The sequence below is a fragment of the Carassius auratus genome, chromosome 11, assembly GCF_003368295.1.
Source record: "Carassius auratus strain Wakin chromosome 11, ASM336829v1, whole genome shotgun sequence".
NCBI lineage: Eukaryota > Metazoa > Chordata > Actinopteri > Cypriniformes > Cyprinidae > Carassius > Carassius auratus.
In genome coordinates, this window is record NC_039253.1 from 16237673 (window position 1) to 16256301 (window position 18629).

The 18629-nt window shown below is 36.0% G+C and overlaps 1 protein-coding gene across 2 annotated transcripts in view; it reads left to right on the plus strand.

The window, feature by feature from the left end:
- Positions 1-18629, plus strand: part of LOC113111208 (pleckstrin homology domain-containing family A member 6-like) — an 88511-nt gene that overhangs the window by 4082 nt on the left and 65800 nt on the right. The window contains exons 1-2 of one of the 2 annotated variants that reach the window (XM_026275762.1): positions 4272-4427; positions 13341-13470. The gene's annotated coding sequence lies outside the window, so the exon portion shown is untranslated. Of the gene's footprint in view, positions 1-4271; positions 4428-13340; positions 13471-18629 lie in introns of those variants that run through there. The other variant, XM_026275761.1, reaches the window with a different exon arrangement.

Sequence of the window (18629 nt, forward strand, 5' to 3'; positions counted from 1 at the left end):
TATCTCCCACATTTCCATATCCATGTCAGATCTTTTGTAGTCATGTGTGAATGACTTCATTCCCTACATGTTCATACAGTTATTTGCGGTTTTAAACCTATAATGCCACTGATTATACAACTGATGACTGACAAATATTGACCTGAAATGCACTAACTGATGCTGTAACCATTTTTGTTAATTGAAATAAAGCTTAAATTACTTAAAGCATGAGTATTTTTATTTTACTGAAATAAAACAGGTTAAATTACTAAAATGTAATGAATTAATTTATCAATAAATGCTAATAGAAATATAAAAGAATATAAAAATAGCAAATTCCATATATTATTACTATAATAGGTTTGAAAAAAGAAGAACCTAATAGATCTTATATTTTTGAACATATTGTGAAGATCTAAAAAATCATATGATATGGCAATATATAGGGTTTTATTTATTTTTTATTGTATTTTTAAATATGCTATAGTTCAAAAATATGTTGAGTAAAAAGAGCAATGTAATGTAATGTCACTAAAGCTGCATTTATTTGCTAAAAATAATCTGTTAAAACTGTTAAATTGTAAAATATTATCACAATTTAAATAAGTGTTTTCTATTTAACATTTACATTTATTAATTTAGAAGATGCTTTTATCCAAAGTGACTTATGTTGAATTTTCAGCATCATTACTCCAGTCTTCAAGGTCACATGATCCTTCAGAAATCATTCTAATATGCTGATTCTGGGCTCAATAAACATTTATTAGAAATGCTGTCACACTTGTTCCTTAGTAGTATGACACTCTTTTCTGTAGTGAATTGTGAATGAGTGAGCAGTTCCAGACACGAAGCATGAGCTTGTGACGAGCATTAATTGTAATGAAAACAGATGTGCAGTAGAACAGATGACACTCTTGTTTATCAAATGTTGTCATGTATTTGTGACATCACAAAGACTTTTATAAGGCTCTGCAATGAAACTATGAAGTACATTGTGTTATTTCCGCACCCACGCAGCCTAGATGCATGAATAATACGAGTTTGACAACAATTAAAGTGACAGCCACATTTATTCCTGCAGCTTCTGTTGCTACAAAGTAGCATGACTATTTTTACTTAATGTTTAGTTAAACCTCTACAGTCCAGCTTTTACATGAAGAACTGAAACCCACAGGTATTAAATATACAGCTTTAACAAGGAATGAGTCATATATATGAGCTCAGATAATTAGGCCTAATGTTACAGTATATATCGATGCTAATGTAATGTTAATCTCTAAAGGATCCCAGGTCCTTTTCTGGCACTCAGCAAGCAATCTATTGGATGGGAGTCCAAGCTCTGCAGACAGTATTATCCGTCACAGAGGATACAGACCCATTAGGATTTGAATGGCATTACAAATCCTCCTTCCTCTGTAGATTGGTTGAGAATTGTAGGACTAAACCAGACTCCAAGACGCTCTCTGCCTTTTCCCTTAGGACTAATTAAAAAGCTTTTTAGTCTCGATTCCCTCCCAGGTGATGACGCACCATAGTATGTGTTTGAATACTTGTGACAGTGTGTTTACATAATTAGCTGGAAGTTGCGTTATGATGGAAGTATTCAACTCGACTTTACTGAGATGTCTCATCTCACTCTGTCAGCTCGTGATTGCTGAGTCTCTGCATTGGTGGCCTGTGGTAACGCTTCTGGAGCATCATATTCTTTCCCTGCTGAAGTGCAGTGACCCCAAAAACTTTAATGCAGACTTAATTGGACAGGCTGACATTTGCAAGTACAGCAATGTGTTTGGAGGGCCAGTAACTAGAAAACCAGGTCACCTCTGAAGAAGCTCAACAACCTTTGAAGCCTTTTCTCCCCCTATTTGTCGAAAAGATCAAACAACAGCATACTATTAAGAGGCTGTAAAAAACTCTAAAGCTGTATACAGTATGCATATATAGAGTATAAGCAGCAAAACCAGTTTTTAGCATTGTTTCTTGAACACTAAATCAGCATATTAGAATGAATACCTAAGTGAGTAGACTTAAACATTTGTTATTCAAACTTTTGAACTGTCTAATAACAAAAGTCACAAGTGGTTTATTGGAACATCTATTCCAAGTTGCACATGCGACTGCAATGTCAAATCAAGAATTAAAATATAAGGAAAGCATGGCATGTTTAATGCTTTAATTGTACACAGTCGCAACAATTGTTAATCTGTTAAATGTGTAATAATAGCCTGATTTTGGTGGGAAGGTCTTCCGGTTAGCCCAAAGGCCCACATTTGTAATTAGCATAGAATGGTAGGAGGAGTGTGCTGATCTGTTTTTGTGTTTCCATGCTTCTCAGATGTACAGCATCGTGTAATTCTCTCCACTTACTGCTTTGTAAATTGGTGGTCTGGTCCACTTCAGGCTCCATGAGTGCTTGCCATATGTTGTAGGAAGCTTGCTTCATCCCTCCGCCACCTTCTGTTGCCGAGTCTGTCTGTTGGGTGATTTCCAAAAGAGTGTGAGATCAAGAATATCTCAAAACTGACAGTCCAGGCCTGGTCTGCCTACAACTAGTAATGTGTGTACTGACCCAGCAGACCAATTGAAAACCAAATTCTATGAAAGAGAATTGTATAATCAACTGTAGAGAGTTCTCAGTGAACAAAGATAACTTAAAATGATCTTTCAGGCCATGTTTGAGTGACCCGTTTTAGAGGCACTGTATTATTTCCTATGTAATCTCATAGTTTAATCCTTCCTTGGAACATTTCCTCTTAATTGTTTCGGGCAAAACCTTGTCTGAAAGCTTAAGGAGGCCAAAACTTGGATTCAACAGCTATGAATGTGTTGCATTTGCTGGTATTAACCTTTTTTGAAAGCAGAGTTGGTCTTAATTGAGATGTTTCTTTTTTACTTCATTGCAGAAATTGTCTTATTTGGGATTATGGGTCTGCATTCAGTCCTGTTCAGAATGTATGAGGAATATCAATACTGTCACAGTGTAATTAGCAAGAACAGAAGTAAACGGTGATGTTAAACTAAATACTGGCTGCAGAACAGAAGCAGGGAGAAACTACAGCATCTGATCACATGACCAAAAATGAGTCGCTCATGTTGACAATGGCCGTGTACAGGAAACTGATTGTCTTTTTTCAAAGGTAGTTCTGGGCCCCGTTTACCAATAACACATAAAGCTTCTTCAATCCTTTTCATAACATTTAATCCTAATCCCTATGATCTACAAAGACACAAATCACGCCACGGGCCAAGTCTGAGGGAATTATAGTAGGATGATAAGAAAAGACCTTAAATGGCGGCATTAGCCTCTCTAGCACCCTTCATTGTTCTGTGAGTGGACTGTACTGATTGTTATAAAACCTGACTAGCTGGTTTTGGCGGACTGCATGTGCATTAGCCATCATTTGTTCCATATATTTCATTGTCTCTCTCATATTTAGATTGTGTGAAGTCAAGATGATTTCCTTTTCTCTCACCCTCTCTCTCTCAAGCCTGTGTTGTTTTTCTCCATTCATCCGGCCGACCCACACACTCATACAGTGAGGGATTTTTATTGAATAGACGAGAGATTCAGCACATTCTCTGTGAGTCATCAGGCTCTGATTTAAAAAAAAAAAATCTCTCTCAAAGATTCAGCTTATTGAGAAATTTGAGAATGCAGCAGCCAGTACCCAGTGAGTTTTTGTATGGCATTAGCATGTCGCTATGCTAAAGGCACAATATTCCAAGTATAGAAAAATGTACTTGCATAATAATTGCGTAGAATAATCCATTACAAATTGTAATTTAATATTTTTTATGGACACTTATTGGTGTTAATCGAAACATACAGTTGTTTATTATCAACGCAGCCTTTTAAGATTCATTTTTCAATTTGATTTTTTCGTTCACAGTAATTCACATAGACAATATGAATGAAAATAGGAAGGTGTTAATAAATTAGATCTCAACAGGGCTTTAAATTTGAAGTCTGGAGCATGAAAAGTCCGTTGAACAGCATTAGAAGGCTGTCAAATGACACAATAGCACCATTATTTTTCAGACAGTTGAAGCTTGTAAAGGTGTGGTCTTCTCCTGTTAAGACGCAAGACACAAAAGAGCTGAAAGCAAAAATTCCTGTTTTCCAGAACTCCCTTGATTATACACAGACAAGGTGTTAGACATGTGTATCACATGGAAGATGGAACAAACAGGACATAAATATTACAGATGACGTACCTTTAATTCACATGTGATCTATGTTCTTGTAGGACATGAACTGACTGATAACTTTCTGACTCAGCGCACTGATGGTGATAATGCGGATAGCTGATGCTTATCTAAAGCTGTGACCTGCAGTGATTATTTCACATGTTCGCAAGTTTAGCCACAGGCATCCAGCTACTGAACATTCTGACTCATCTTACTGAAAAACGATTCCTGTTAATCACAGACCTGATGTATATGAGGTAAGAACCTTCCTGTTACTGATAAAAATGTTCTTTTCATTTGTCACTCACACAGAATGTTTAAGCAATGTGTATTTTGTTTGTAATTCACAAAAGTTCATATTTAAACATTTGAGAGGTGTTTTAAATCATTTTTTTTAATCATTTTTTTTATGTTTTAAAAAGTATTTAAAGCATGACTTGTATTTTATTTGGTTTTTATTTTTGTTTAGTTTGGTTAGTTGAATTGTGTGTTTGTGTGTGTGTGTGTGTGTGTGTGTGTGTGTGTGTGTTTGTTTTATTTTTGTTTGGTTTTGTGTTTTCTACCAAATTTACACATTTCATTTAGGCTACTGAAATTGCTTTGCTGTTGTTTAGAAGAACGCCGTTTTAATCTGAAAGCTGTAACATTGGTTTATCCAGCCATGTGTCTCATTTGCATGCTTTACTGATGATCGGCAAATCCCAAAGCTGCTCATTTGAAAAGCAGAACTGCTGGCCTAACAGACAGTCAGCATAATATCCTCTTGGTGGTGCGATTTTCTGTGAAATATGACTGGCAGACTGTGTCAGCAGAGCATGATGGGTTGTGGGTTTATGATGCCCTTCCAGTTGATCTGGAGCCGGTTAATCTGCTCTATCCAATAAACGATGCCGACTGGTAGCTGGATGAGCTTTCATAATGTTGAGCGAACAGGAAGACAGGAAGAGTCTGTGAATTACAGGATGCTGTCAAACACACACTATAGCAACAATAAACTGTACAATCTGGTAGTAGTTGTACAGTACTCATACAGCTGGGCTCTCTGCACATGTGTTGTGTAGAGAATGTTTTCAGTTACTTCCTTTCAGTGTTTGACATGTCATTCATGGTTTCAATATGTAGCCTAGTCTTTGGTTGTTAATAGGATGTCTGTGTGTGTGTGTGTGTGTGTGTGTGTGTGTGTGTGTGTGTATCTATCTATCTATCCATCCATCCATCCATCCATCCATTGTTAATATTATTTTTATTATCTTTTGCAATACCAAGGTCATAGGTTCAGTTCTGAGTCACGAATATGCAATCAAAATGCATACCTTTAAGTAATTTTGGATTAGCAAAATACATTTTAATGAGCAGAAAGGAATGCATGTCACACATCTGTTTATTAATTTGCACTGGCTATCAATTAATGCTCATATAATATTCAAGGCATTCATTTTTGCCTACAAAACCACCACTGGCTCTGCTGCACCCCTTTACCTAAATTCATTACTTCAGACTTAAGAGCCCTTTAGAAGCTTTAGAAGCTACAAGTGAACACCGCTTTATTGTGCCATCCCAAAGAGGAACAAGATCACTTTCATGGACCCTTAAATTAAATGTTCACTCCGGGTGGAATGACCCGCCCAACTCAATCGGCTAAAAACGCATCTCTTCCATCTTTATTTGACCCTCTAACTCTAGAATTCTCAATTCTATTCTTAAAAAAAAAAAAAACTTGTCTATTTTAGACTCTATTAATTTACTAACTGCTTGTTTATTTGGGAAAAAAATCTAACATCAGCTTTATTATCTTTTTATATTCTATCTGTTTGATTTCTTTTTATTATACAATTAACAAAAGCAAAAAAAAGCCCAACACTCACTTGCTCTGTTCTTTTTCTATTTTATCTGTTTTCTTTTTATTTATTATATAATAAAAAAAAAACCTTGCTATGTGTACTGCTTTTAAGCTAACTGAGGCTTGTTATAGATGCATATAATTGCTCTTTTATTGATATTGATTGCTTCCGTTGTCCTCATTTCTAAGTCGCTTTGGATAAAAGCATCTGCTAAATGACTAAATGTACATGTAAAATATCATTGTATATTTTTATTTTATTTAAGAAATGTATCCCTTTTAATGCATTGTCTTTTTAGATTTTTTTTTTTTTATAATAATTTTATTTTGTCTTTTAATCCATTTATTTTAGTCACTAACACTGGCCATGGTTTCAGTTCACAGGTACAAATACTGGAAAAATGCATGCCTTTTAATGCATTAAGTCTTTTAATGCATTCATTTTGTTTCGTTTTGTTTTCGTCTGACTTTGTTGACAGGAAATCACTGGAAATAGAGGGGATAGGGTTTTTGAAAACAATTATGTGTAATGACACACACGATTATGCAAGTGCGCCAAATCCTAGGTATCCAAAGCTTTTAGCAATTGCATGAAAATAACTATTTTACTATTCCAGCTTGTTGTGGTGAAATAATTAACAATTACATGTTAATGGGAATGAAGCATCCTTTCTTTGTCCTCTCTGTTTCTCCCCTTTTGTATTCAGTTGATAAGAGGGTGGGGCGAAGAGAGTTGGGAGGGGCTGTCATTAGAAGGCAACACCAATAGCATCCACTAAAACATAATTGACTTGAATAGGAGCGCCTACCCTTCCTCCACTTCCACACAAAGCCCCTCGCTGTGATTGCCTCCTTTGTTAAGCTCTCTTTCCTCTGTGGCAGCCTCCTTGCCACGTGCCGAGTGTTTTCGTCACGGCAGATGTCTGACACAATCTGCTCTAATCTCTGCCGTGCTTCCTTGACACGACTGGCATATAGTGACTTTGCAATACTTCAAATCCTATTTTGAGTTGTGCACAGAACAGCAGATTATGTATTTGCTTAATTTAATTTCAATATAAAGACTATTGATTGAGCCAATGACCTGAAGAAATAAAGGGTCTGTTTAATTAAAAGCGACAGGCAGTGGACAAATCTCTCAATGGATCTTTTCGTAATGTTAAGATGCTGCTGACGGCAAGGACAAGGACAAGCATGACAGGGTGTGTATTTGTTACGGTCCTCACTAATGAATTTAGAAACCCTCTTTGATAAGGGCCAGCATAAGGTCTAATCATCAAAGATGCCTGACAACACACTGGCTAATTAGATTAGCTTTTTATCCACTGCATGAAACCGTTGCTTGTCTTTACTAATGAAACTGTGAAGGAAAGCAAGAAAAGGTTTAAGATTTATATTTTACACCCTGTTCAACTTTGTTATTTCGTACGAAGAGCTGAAAACTGATGCTGTTTGAATGTTTTCCATCTTGAGGCTTTAGGAGAGACTTGATTTTGCATGCTGGGAGGCCTGCTGAGTTAAAACTAAACTACGGACGTAGAGTGGGATGAACCATCGGATCATATCCGATTTGTGTTTAAAGTTGTGAAATTGCACCCTTGCTCCTGATCATCCACCTTTGCTGTCCTTATACATATACAGCTGTCCTTTGCTGTTCATCCTCACTGTGGGACTGTTATATAACTGTGGCTGCCTGGATGATGATTCAGTAGATTTGGTCTCTGGTTATCTTTCCCAGAGGGCTTTAGCCAGTTTATCTCTGTTATCTAAAGCAAGAGACCTGGACTGTGCTCAAGGGATAGTTCACTCAAAAGTGAAAGCATGTTCTTCCAAACCTAAATTATTTTTTTCCCCCTGTTGAACACAAATAGAATTGAGTTGAAGAATGCTGGTTACCAAGCAGTTTACATTAAGCATTGAGATGTGTATAATATGCATGTATAAGATGTTATCCGAAACATACTGAAAAATATTTGAAATATATATGTACATTTTCTGTAGGCATGTAAATTTGGTCAAATTTGCAGAAAACTACCCAAATGTAACTTTTTTTTTTTTTTGCACAAATTGGATCAAAAGAGCAAATTTGTTAACTGCATGAAACACTACTTAAAGGAACATTTATTGTTTCCTAGAGCATATTGCTTCACATGATACCTTTTAAAGATAGCATAAGTATGCAGTATTTACCGCAATATGCGTTATCAAGCTAGTTTTCAATTCTAAGCACAGTCTCTGGGAATTCTGACCTTGTAAAGTTTGATTAAAAATGCAATGGCTGCAATGAAGCGAAACCTCTCTCTCTTCAGATCTCCCTCTATTATGAGTCAGTCTTAAGCAGTTTTTTTTTTTTTTTTTTTTTTTTTTTAATCAACGCTCCAAGTTTCAGGAGCATTCAGTGGAAAGACCAAGATGGATTTAAGACGATAGATGGACTTGACCAGAAAAGAGGACAAAGTGTCTTTCATGTATTACTGCCGGCCTACTTTGATAGTTCTTTAAATGCTCCAGGAAAATCTGCCCTTGCTGTCATTTGCCATTTAAAAGAACTGAAGAAAATTAAAAGGAAAAGTGCATTGAGTCATGGACATTTGTGTCTATATGTTATGTGAACTGGGGGATGATAATTGTTAGGAGAATGATGAGAAATGGAGTTCTTTGGGGAATTAGGACATATACAGTCCTCAGGGAGGGAAGCCGGCATACAGTGTTGGAGAGGATGCTAAGCAAGAGTTATCCTTGCTGTTTCACAGCCCAGAGCGGGCGAGCGAGAGAGAGGGGAACAGCGAGTCAGAGCTATGTATAGCACTGGAACCACTGGAGCTTCATCACACTGGGCTCAACCACAGCCAAACAGCCTCCCATTATGGCATGCTCACACACATTTAAACGTAAATGTTCTTTCTGGTCCTTGAATCTGACTGGCTGAGAGCAGTTATATTTTAGTGATAACAGAGCTGCATCTGTTTCACCGTTTATATCACTCCATTTGCAGTATTTCAGAGTGTCATTGGGGACACTAAAATCGACTACAATTTTATAAAAAATACTGTTTTTGTGTCACGGAATGTAGTTTTATACGTTTTTTTTTTTAATTCAATAATGTAGCCTATTTGTTTATCAATTTGACAGCACTAGAAAATATATATGAAAAAACATCATTACTGTTACAGTATATTTTAGGAAGGTGGTTCCTTGTATGTCTTCGGGGGGGGGGGGGGGAATTTTTGTATTTGGGGGTTCTTTGTATGAAAACATTTGGGGTTGGGCATTATTGTCAGTCTTGGATTATTTTATGAAAGTTAAGTATAATATTGTACAGCCTGAGAAGCAAAAATTGTAAAGGACAGAAAATAATTGCAGTGTGCACCCATCTAGATGTAACCAGACTATTAAAATATCTGAGGCAGCAGTGAACTGAAGAACTATTTCAAGAGCTAATTTGCTTAATCGTTCTTTGCTTTGGCCTCCAGTTGCATCTGTCCTCATTTGCAGAGTTGTTTACTTCTTCCATGGCATAAATGACTTCCATGGCTAATATGGCTCCCAGATTGGATATAATGTCACTGTAAAATATAAAGAAACGAGCAGTGAGATCTGTAGTGACTGCTGGACATGCAGTCTCCTTTGGCCAAGCATACATTCAGCAATTTACTCCCTGTTTTACTATTTTTGTGATTTTCTTTCCCTTCCAAGATGTCTTGCCCTTGACATTGCCCTTATCCCTGCAGTCAGCAGTAGTCGTGGCATACAGTCCAGTGACAGTCGTTGATAGTCAGATTTATTAGCATGCAGTTAGCTAATGTCCTGGAGCCCATGTCCTTCTCTCTTACAAACTCATCTGTCTCAGTCGCTGAATGGTCTCTGCTTATCTGTCCTGATTTACCACAGCTCAGCTGATAGGGCATGGGAAAAGAGCCTGCTCTCATGTCTTCAGAGCCATTGAAGTCAATGGATGGCTTCCTAAATATTGCCAGATTTCCAACATTATAGCACCACCTCCATGTTTTTCCAACAAAATCGCTCTCCTATCTAGATCAGTGTTTAAATTTGGCTTCGGTGTTTTACGATATAAAGCAACTATTTTGGGCTTGCTGTTTTTACATTTTAAAGATTGTTCTACTTGAAACTTTGATGTACATTACTTTTGATGCTAATTAAAAGTTTAGTTCACCCCCCAAAAAAATTCATCCATGTTCTACTCAACCTCGAAACATCCTAGGTGAATATGACTCTTCTTTCAGAATAATCCAATCCGTCAATAAGTTTTCTCAATACAGTATTAGTATCAGGAGCATCAGTATTTCCAAAGTCAATGAAATCAATCTGTCATCAAAAGTTTTTTTTTTTTTTTTTTTTTTTAAGAAATTCATACTTTTATTCAGCAAGGATGCATTAAATTGACATTTATAAAAAAAGACATTTATAATGTTACGAAATATTTTTATTGCATATAAATGCTTTCTATCCATTTGTGATGGTAAGAAACATACAATAAACCTGGTCGACCGCAAAACTTTTAATAATTAATAAACCAATGCAGGGAAAAAATTATAACCATAATAAACATTTGCATTGTTTTATTTCCTCAATAATATGCTGAAAAAAGCTAAATTTAGGTCTAAAAAATAAAGATACAGTGGTGCTACAATTCATTGCACTTTGACATTTTTTGTGGTTAAAAGTTTTGTTTGTCTGCCAGGTCAAGACTATGAGCTATTTTGAGCGATAACCTTTCAAACTTTGCCATGTTGCAATGTTGATTGTGGGCATGGACAGCATGTTCCCTTCACTGCCAGGTTAATGATCACTGGACAATCCAAAAGGTCAGTTTGCTAACCTCTCGTGGATCACGTGTGCTTTAAATGCCAGCATCTGGACACTTCTTTATCGGTCATCATACTGCGTAAGACACCATTATCTTTCTTTCCCTCTTTCCCCCTCTTTAAATAGAGAAACACTGTTTCTCGATGTTAATTTCTAAACCCTTGTAGTGCCGCTTTGTGTCAACACTCATATGGTTGACCTGGTCACCTGCTGTAGGAGAAAGAGGTCTTTCTTGTGTCTTTTTCTTTCTGTTAAACCAGGTAAAACCAGATGAGAAAGAGAGAATTAGAGGAGCAGCAGCTGGGGGAACATGCAACCTCCGCAGAACCGTGAAGATCCGCTAACAATAGACCTATTTTACTTGAACAAAGACATTGTCGTGGTATTTTCCCACCATTCTCTCTTGAGCAGAACACACTGATTTAGTTACAAAGCAGAGTAAAACCATACACAGATGTGCTGTGTAGGTGAAGCTTTATTTGTTTCCAGTGATAGCCAACTGTATTCAGAGTAGCAACACCCCAGTCGAAACCCAGCTATTTCAAAAGAGAAATAGCTAAAATGTTTTAGCTGTAGCTTCAAATGTGCCATTTGCCACCGTTTTCTAAAAAAAAACAGCTTCATAAAATATGAAAAAGTGTTAGCGCACTCCCAGCAGGCCTGCAGTAGCTCGGTGTGGATGTTGGCTATTAGAGCCGCTGTCATAGGCTTGTTCCCGCAAACACGGCTGCTCTACAGTAGTGGGTCTGACAACACTTAACCTCCGACCTTGCCGAATACCGTAATGGTAAACACGAGTAGAAGCGTGGAGAGGGCCGGGAAGTCTCGGGCGGTTTAGCTTGTGGGTGTGTGTGATTATAGGGAAATATAAAGGCTCAGAGCACTTTAGTAATTACTAACAGGCGCGCTGGCACATGTGCAGATTTTAAGGGACAATTTCTGTGGTTTTCACAAAAACAAACAGGAAGACTACTGATAATCTTATCTAATACTTTGTAATATTAGGCATACAATTTAAAAATTTGTTGTTTTAAAAAAATAAAAAAAATAAAGGGAACTTGATGCATGAAGATTAGTGTCAATAACACTACTTTGGTCGTTCAATAACTGCACAATGTCCTATTTAGTAAATAAATTCTTATTAAGGCAACTTTAGGTTTATCTATATCAATATCTATATCTCTATATATATATGTTATGTTATGTTATGTTATGTTATGTTATGTTATGAGTTTTTTTATGAAGTAATTTATGGTCACCAAGCCTGCATTTATTTGACTGAAAATACACACAAACAAACATATATAATATGAAAGATTATTGCAGTTTAAGATAACTGTTAATGTGTTTTAAAAAATATATTTTTTTCTTATTTATATAATCTTTAAAGATTTAAAAGTCTATTATACTATAAAAAATGTAGCACTTCTCAGCATATAATTTTTTATACTGTACTGCACATTATAATGTAATATGAAGCCTAAATTCACTTGTTGCATTTAAAAACATATATTTTTTTTTTTACAACAATAAATACAATGCTATGTAGAATTTAAATATCAATCATTTATCGGTTATCAGCCATAGCATGAGATCTTTAACAACTCTATATTGGCCAGATTTGTTTTTTAAATCAGTAATTGTACTGTAGCTTGAAATTTCCCAGTATTTGTAACTCAAATCCCATATAAGCGTGATAAAATGTAATGTTTTTTTTTCTCTCTCTCGCTAGTGTTATTATGCTTTGCACATTCTCACAAAACCGATTGGGTGTTTTTGCACACGGGGCTTTTATGAAATCAAAAAATGTGTGTGTGTGCTTAGTTGATGTCTTTTTGTGCGTGCACGGGCACGTGAGGAACAATGAAAAGCACACAGAGGTAGCGAGAAGATGATGATGAAAAGTGTGCTGTGTAATCAGCACCCATATCCAAGTCGTCCGAGCCTCTCAGGAGACCGTTGTCTTTAGTATGGCTGTTAGCCTTCCACTAATGCTCAGTCAGACACTCTCTCATGGCCGGCCACAGTGCACCTGACCTCAGCCCTTTCTCTTTATTAAAAAAATGTTGCCATGGCTTTCTCTCTCTGAAAGAATCATGCTATTACGAGAGGAAACCGAGTGTGGGAAAATAAAAAGTTATAAGTGCATGTCTGTGTGCAAGTATGTTTAAAAAAAGGAAGTGGGCTGAGAGGTTTTACATACGGCCCAGCTGGTTGTCCAATTCTCCTATTCATTTTCTTCATCGAATCTGGATTGGAGGGGAAAAATGGCTGTTCTTACGCACCAGGAAGAGATTTACTCTGAGGATGATGAGTGGAGGAGAAAGAAAGGAGAGGGGGAAATGATTGTCTGAGGGCCATCGGTGGTTTCAAGTTTCGCCGTCTTTACCCTGGAGCTTTTGATTCTTTGCTCTCCCTTTCTCTCTCTCTCTCTCTCTCTCTCTCTCTCTCTCTCTCTCTCTCACTCACTCACTCACCCTCTCCCTTTCTTTCTCTTTGCCAGCCACCCCCCTTCAGACCACACCACCACGCTTCAGGAGCACAGTAACCAGGAGAAGAGAGGGAGGCAGTGAAGGAACCGCATCGCGAGGACTTAACAGAGACTATTCTCAGCCACAACAACTCCTAGCAAGGTAGGATCACCTCTTTCTTCTGTGAAGAGAGGGAAAATCTTTCTTCCTCTATCCAAATGGCTGGTTTCTTTTCTGTTATTTCTCAGTTGCTAGTTCCAGGGATGGATGTGAGTGAGAATCAATAAGGGCATGCAAGTTTGTGTGTGTGTGTGTGTGTGTTCGATATGGTATACAAGGTGTCTAGACGGAGAAGGTGGATGGATGCATTGTCTAAAGACCAGAAGAGGCTGTTTTCTGTCTTACAAAGAACAATATCTTGCAGATCTAGGGTAAATATGTAAGATATGAGGTGTTTAGACATGATCATATGAAGTGTGAATGCAAACATCCAAAGGATTTTCTAAAAGATCCAACATATCGTTGTTGTTTTAGTATTACTTCTATTCTATTATAGTTTTTTATCAGTGTTACCTTTTATCTTTAGTTTTTATCTTTCAGTTTTCAATAATTTTAGTAAAATGAGATATATATATATATATATATATATATATATATATATATATATATATATATATATATATATATATATATATATTTATGTGTGTGTGTGTGTATGTATGTATCTATTATTTTTATTTTTTTATTATTATTATTAAGTTTACATTATTTTAGTTAAGTTTTAGCTTTAGCTTTAGTTTTATTTATTTTGTATTAAATTTATTTACAAATTTTAATGCTTCAACTTTTTCCAGTTAGTTGCCAAGACAGCATTTTACATTTTCCTTTAGTTTAAGCCTTTCATCTAATATTTATATTTGATTTTATTTCAGCTTAATTTCAATATGAAAGTTTTATTTTAGTTCAGTTTAAGGTTAAGTTTTAGCTTTAGTTTTTATTGTTTTAAGGTCACTTATTTTACTACTTCAGCTTATTTATTTATTTGTTTTTCCACTTAATAATTTAATAATAATAATAATAATAATAATAATAATAATAAAATAAAATAAAAATAAAATGTTTATATATATATATACATTATGTCAACTTTATTAAAATAAACACATTTTCTAATGTTTAAGTATTAACTGCAGTATCCCTACGCACAGATGAACTGTCTGCTTTAAAGTTATGATTCATCAGGTTAGCTTAAAGGCAGTAAAAACCGATGACATACAGTTCAGTGAAGATACATGCTAACACACACACGCTAAGACAGATGTTTTCTGAGGTCATCCAGATGCCCAGGTGTGCAGCACGCAACAGAAATATGCCCTCATCAGCTTAAACCAAGCAAAAACAGGTCATTATAGATGTGAATCATTCCTGAACGGTTTTTCACCAAACCCTGCTTTTGGATTTACTCTTTTCTGTCAAGGTGCAAACACCTGTTTTGCGGCTGCGGTATTTTCCAAAATCTGGAAAACAAACCGATTTAAAAACTGGCAGAAGGGTTGTTGTTGTTGTTGTTGATTTTGATATACATCCTGTAGTTCTGGGTTCAAACCCAATAAGCCACGAGGCAGCTTAAAAATTTAAATGGGAGACCATAAACTCCTAGGCTTAATTTTAGCGAGTTTAAAAGCAGGAGCTTAGTGGCACATGGTGAAACTGCGGCACTGATGGGAATTTTAGACTTGCTAATTTCAACGCTATATTTGGATTTTGAGGGAAATGCAAAGATGCTAATTTGTGATGGGCAGGCTGCGATCATCTGCAGAAAATCCATAAATTCAACATTCACATATATGTAAACCGCTTGCAGTACAGTTTAGGTTAAAAAGCCTAACTTTTGCATCCACAACAGCATAAGTCTCAAAGATCCACTCTTGTTGTAATTGCATGTTAATATATGATCTTTTTAGCATTGTTGCTATGGCAGAAGTCAGCTGGCAGAAGTTGGTTTGGCAGTGGCAGTTGTCAGATTGGACCAGGCTGGCGTCCCTCAACGTGACTAGCGCAGGGTGAATAGTTGCCTCGGTGTCTGGATGGACAGACTTGGCACCGGCCGACGGATCAGGAGAGGTGAACAAAAAGCTTGAAGATGACAGACGGGAGAGGGGAAGAATACCCCACTTGTGTCCTGTGTTTGAGGGGCTCTTCAGTGTTCAGTGTGGGAGTGTGATGTTTATCTGAGTTTGTGAAGAGATAAAAGCTCTTTTAGACACACCTTTTCCCAAAATACCCTTCCAGCACACAAAGTCTGAAGGCAGATTAGACTTTTCAAGGAAAGCTTTTACCACTTTTCTCCTAATAGGGTGAATATCACAAAAGAAATTGCCAAGAAACTCTCCAACCAAGACAGTATCAGCATATCAAGCAGATAAGAATATGTCTTAGCATATCTAAGTCAATGAGAACAATTGTGGAATTATTGTATGAATCTCATAAAAGAAATATATAGGGTGTATTTAATTAAAATACACAGTATTAAGATATTTCTTGCATAATGGAAATTCATATTATATTTATGTAATATAAATGATAAATATATATTATATTTTCATGAGAGTCGAGGACATTGAACCCCCTTTATATCACTGTAAGCTTATCGTAATGTGTGTCTTAATTATTGTAATGCAAAAAATTACATGTCAAAATTAAATTCTGCTTTTGTTGTGCTGAATTTATTTAGTTTAGTTTAATGTATTACGTTTTAATAAGAATATGAATTGCGGTAGTGAAAATCTTGGAGGAAATGTATAAAAATAAAGATGCAGTTGATTAATTTTTACACATTATAATTGTACGATAAATGACTAAATGTAAATTTAAATTATTATATTACTCTGAATCAATAAAAAACAATGAAACAACAGTTTTATTATTAATAACAATAAAAAATATTATTAGTTTATTTATTTTGAGGTGAAATATGACCCATTTATGTATTAATTCCAACCTGTCCTCCAACCAAAAGGTCGTTTTCATATTAATGTTTTGTACTCTTTTATTTGCACTCTGGTTTGCGTTTCGTGTAGCTCAGTTGGTAGATTGTTGCGTTATACCTTGATATGTAATGCTTTCATGGGTTCGATCCCAGGGAACGCACGTGCACGAAAATGTATATGCTCAATAAATCATAATTTAGCATGATTTCTGTGAGGGTTAGGTTTAGGGGTGGGGTAGGTGTGGTCATTCGAGCGAATAAGCCACCTAGTAAAATATGTAGGAAATACTGTGAGATCGGTGTAAAAAGCCCACACGTTGCATTTAAATAAACGTGCATTTTGATTGGTAATGACATTATACGTAATTTCATGACGACAGACGCAACGCGATACTGTCATTATTTTTACGCCCACTAGAGGGCGCTTAACTTTAAAACGTAAATATAGGTCGTAATAAGGTGCTTGCATGGTCATTTTTTGTTGGAGGACAGGCTCGTTTTTTAATGTTTTTGTTATGTTAATACATTTAGAATGTTTTTTTTTTATTTTGAAATGCTGTGTAAAAGATGGGTGAAAATTTTATATTTTAAGTATTACCACTGAATAGCATCAAAAGTTTTACCAATATCAAGGTACTTGCTTGCAAGGATCGTGAGTTATAAAGATTCCAGACAGAGATAATAAAAAAAGCCAGGACTAAATAACAAGCCAAAAGTCTGTTGTTCAACAAAGAACACAGTCTGCAATAAAGGGCTGATGCTGTGAGATGAAACGGCAACTTGTATTGTCTGTTCTTGATTTACTGCGCAAGGGCCATCTGGGGTCCTAATTAGCCACAGGATTATTAGCAATAGCCAGTTTCCATAGGCGTGTCCCCCCGTCCAGCACACACACAGCGTAAATTAGAGCCTTTAGTATCTGTGTGCTGTCTGCACAAGTCACTTCCTCCCACCTCTGTCTCTGGAGCATCATTTAGATGGCTAATATGAAAGAGAGAGAGCAGAAGACGAGGTGGGGGACAGGAAGTCATATCAGACAGGGATTGGGGAGAGTGGGTTGACTTATGGTGCTTTAGTGATATGGTTCCTTTGTTCTGTGAACCGCTTTGGCCAGTTTAATTGCCCTTTGATTGGTCCTGCACTCATTCTCTGCTGGCATAGAGATCTTTTTGGCAGGTGTCCAGTGAGGAAATTATGCTACACAGAATGTTACTGTAAATGGAATACTTGTTCATATTAAACCAACCCTCACTGTAAAACAAATAAAGTATATTTAATTAATGATGAAATATTATACAGTAAAGAAAAACATTGAAATATTATATACTGAAGTAACTTTAGTACCAGTAAACACAATTTAAAAATGTATATTCATTTTGATATTTGCTAAATATCATGTGTAAAAGTTTATTAAATTACTTGTAAATTTTTAAAAGTTATATAAATAAACATTATTTTAAAAGTGTATCAAAACATTTTGACATTTTGAAATATTTCACAATATTGCCGTTAACCTTTTATAACCTCTATTTAGAATAAACAATTATTTAAATGAAAACACCATCAAATGTGGAGGAATTCTGGAAACATCCATTCATGTTTTTTCGTTTAGTTTTTTATTGTACAGTAAGTCATAAGATGACCTGCACATTTACAGTATTTTACTGTAAGGTGAGTGTCCTGTTAGATTTATCACAGTTTTACTGTATATAGTAAGTAACATTTCCGAAATCTTACTTGCATAGAATTTTTACACCCTTTATTAAATGTTATGAAAGTAATGAACATTTTTACAGCATGTGGATAGTATGTCGGAATTCATAGTAGTCATAAAAACAGTAGGCAAATATATCCAGATGACAAAATCACTTTTTTTCTATTACTGAAAGACAGTTTTTCTGTGTCTGGCCAACTTGAGGATAGCAGCTTTCTAATAACTGTTAAAGAGGTTACAATAAAGTTGAGTCCAAAATCAGTAGATGCCATGTTTAGGAGGAATTTAGTTGTGTTGCTTGTAGAGACCTGTTAATCACACCTCCAGTATTTCACCACAGGACAGAGTTAAATACCTCTCTGATGAGACGTCAGACACAGAGAATGCACCTTTGTCTAAACATGGCCGGATCTCATCGGGGAGAGATGTGTTGACATCTTTTTAACTTGCACATGTGACTTGTACAAGCCACTAATATGCACGCGCAAACACAAGCTTTCCAAAACAAACCTACACCCAGAGATGGAACCTCATCCATCTGGACACGGCTGTTTCTAATCATTTTCCAGTCCATGGAGAAATCCTTTTAATCATTTCCTATGAACTGCTACTAACCTG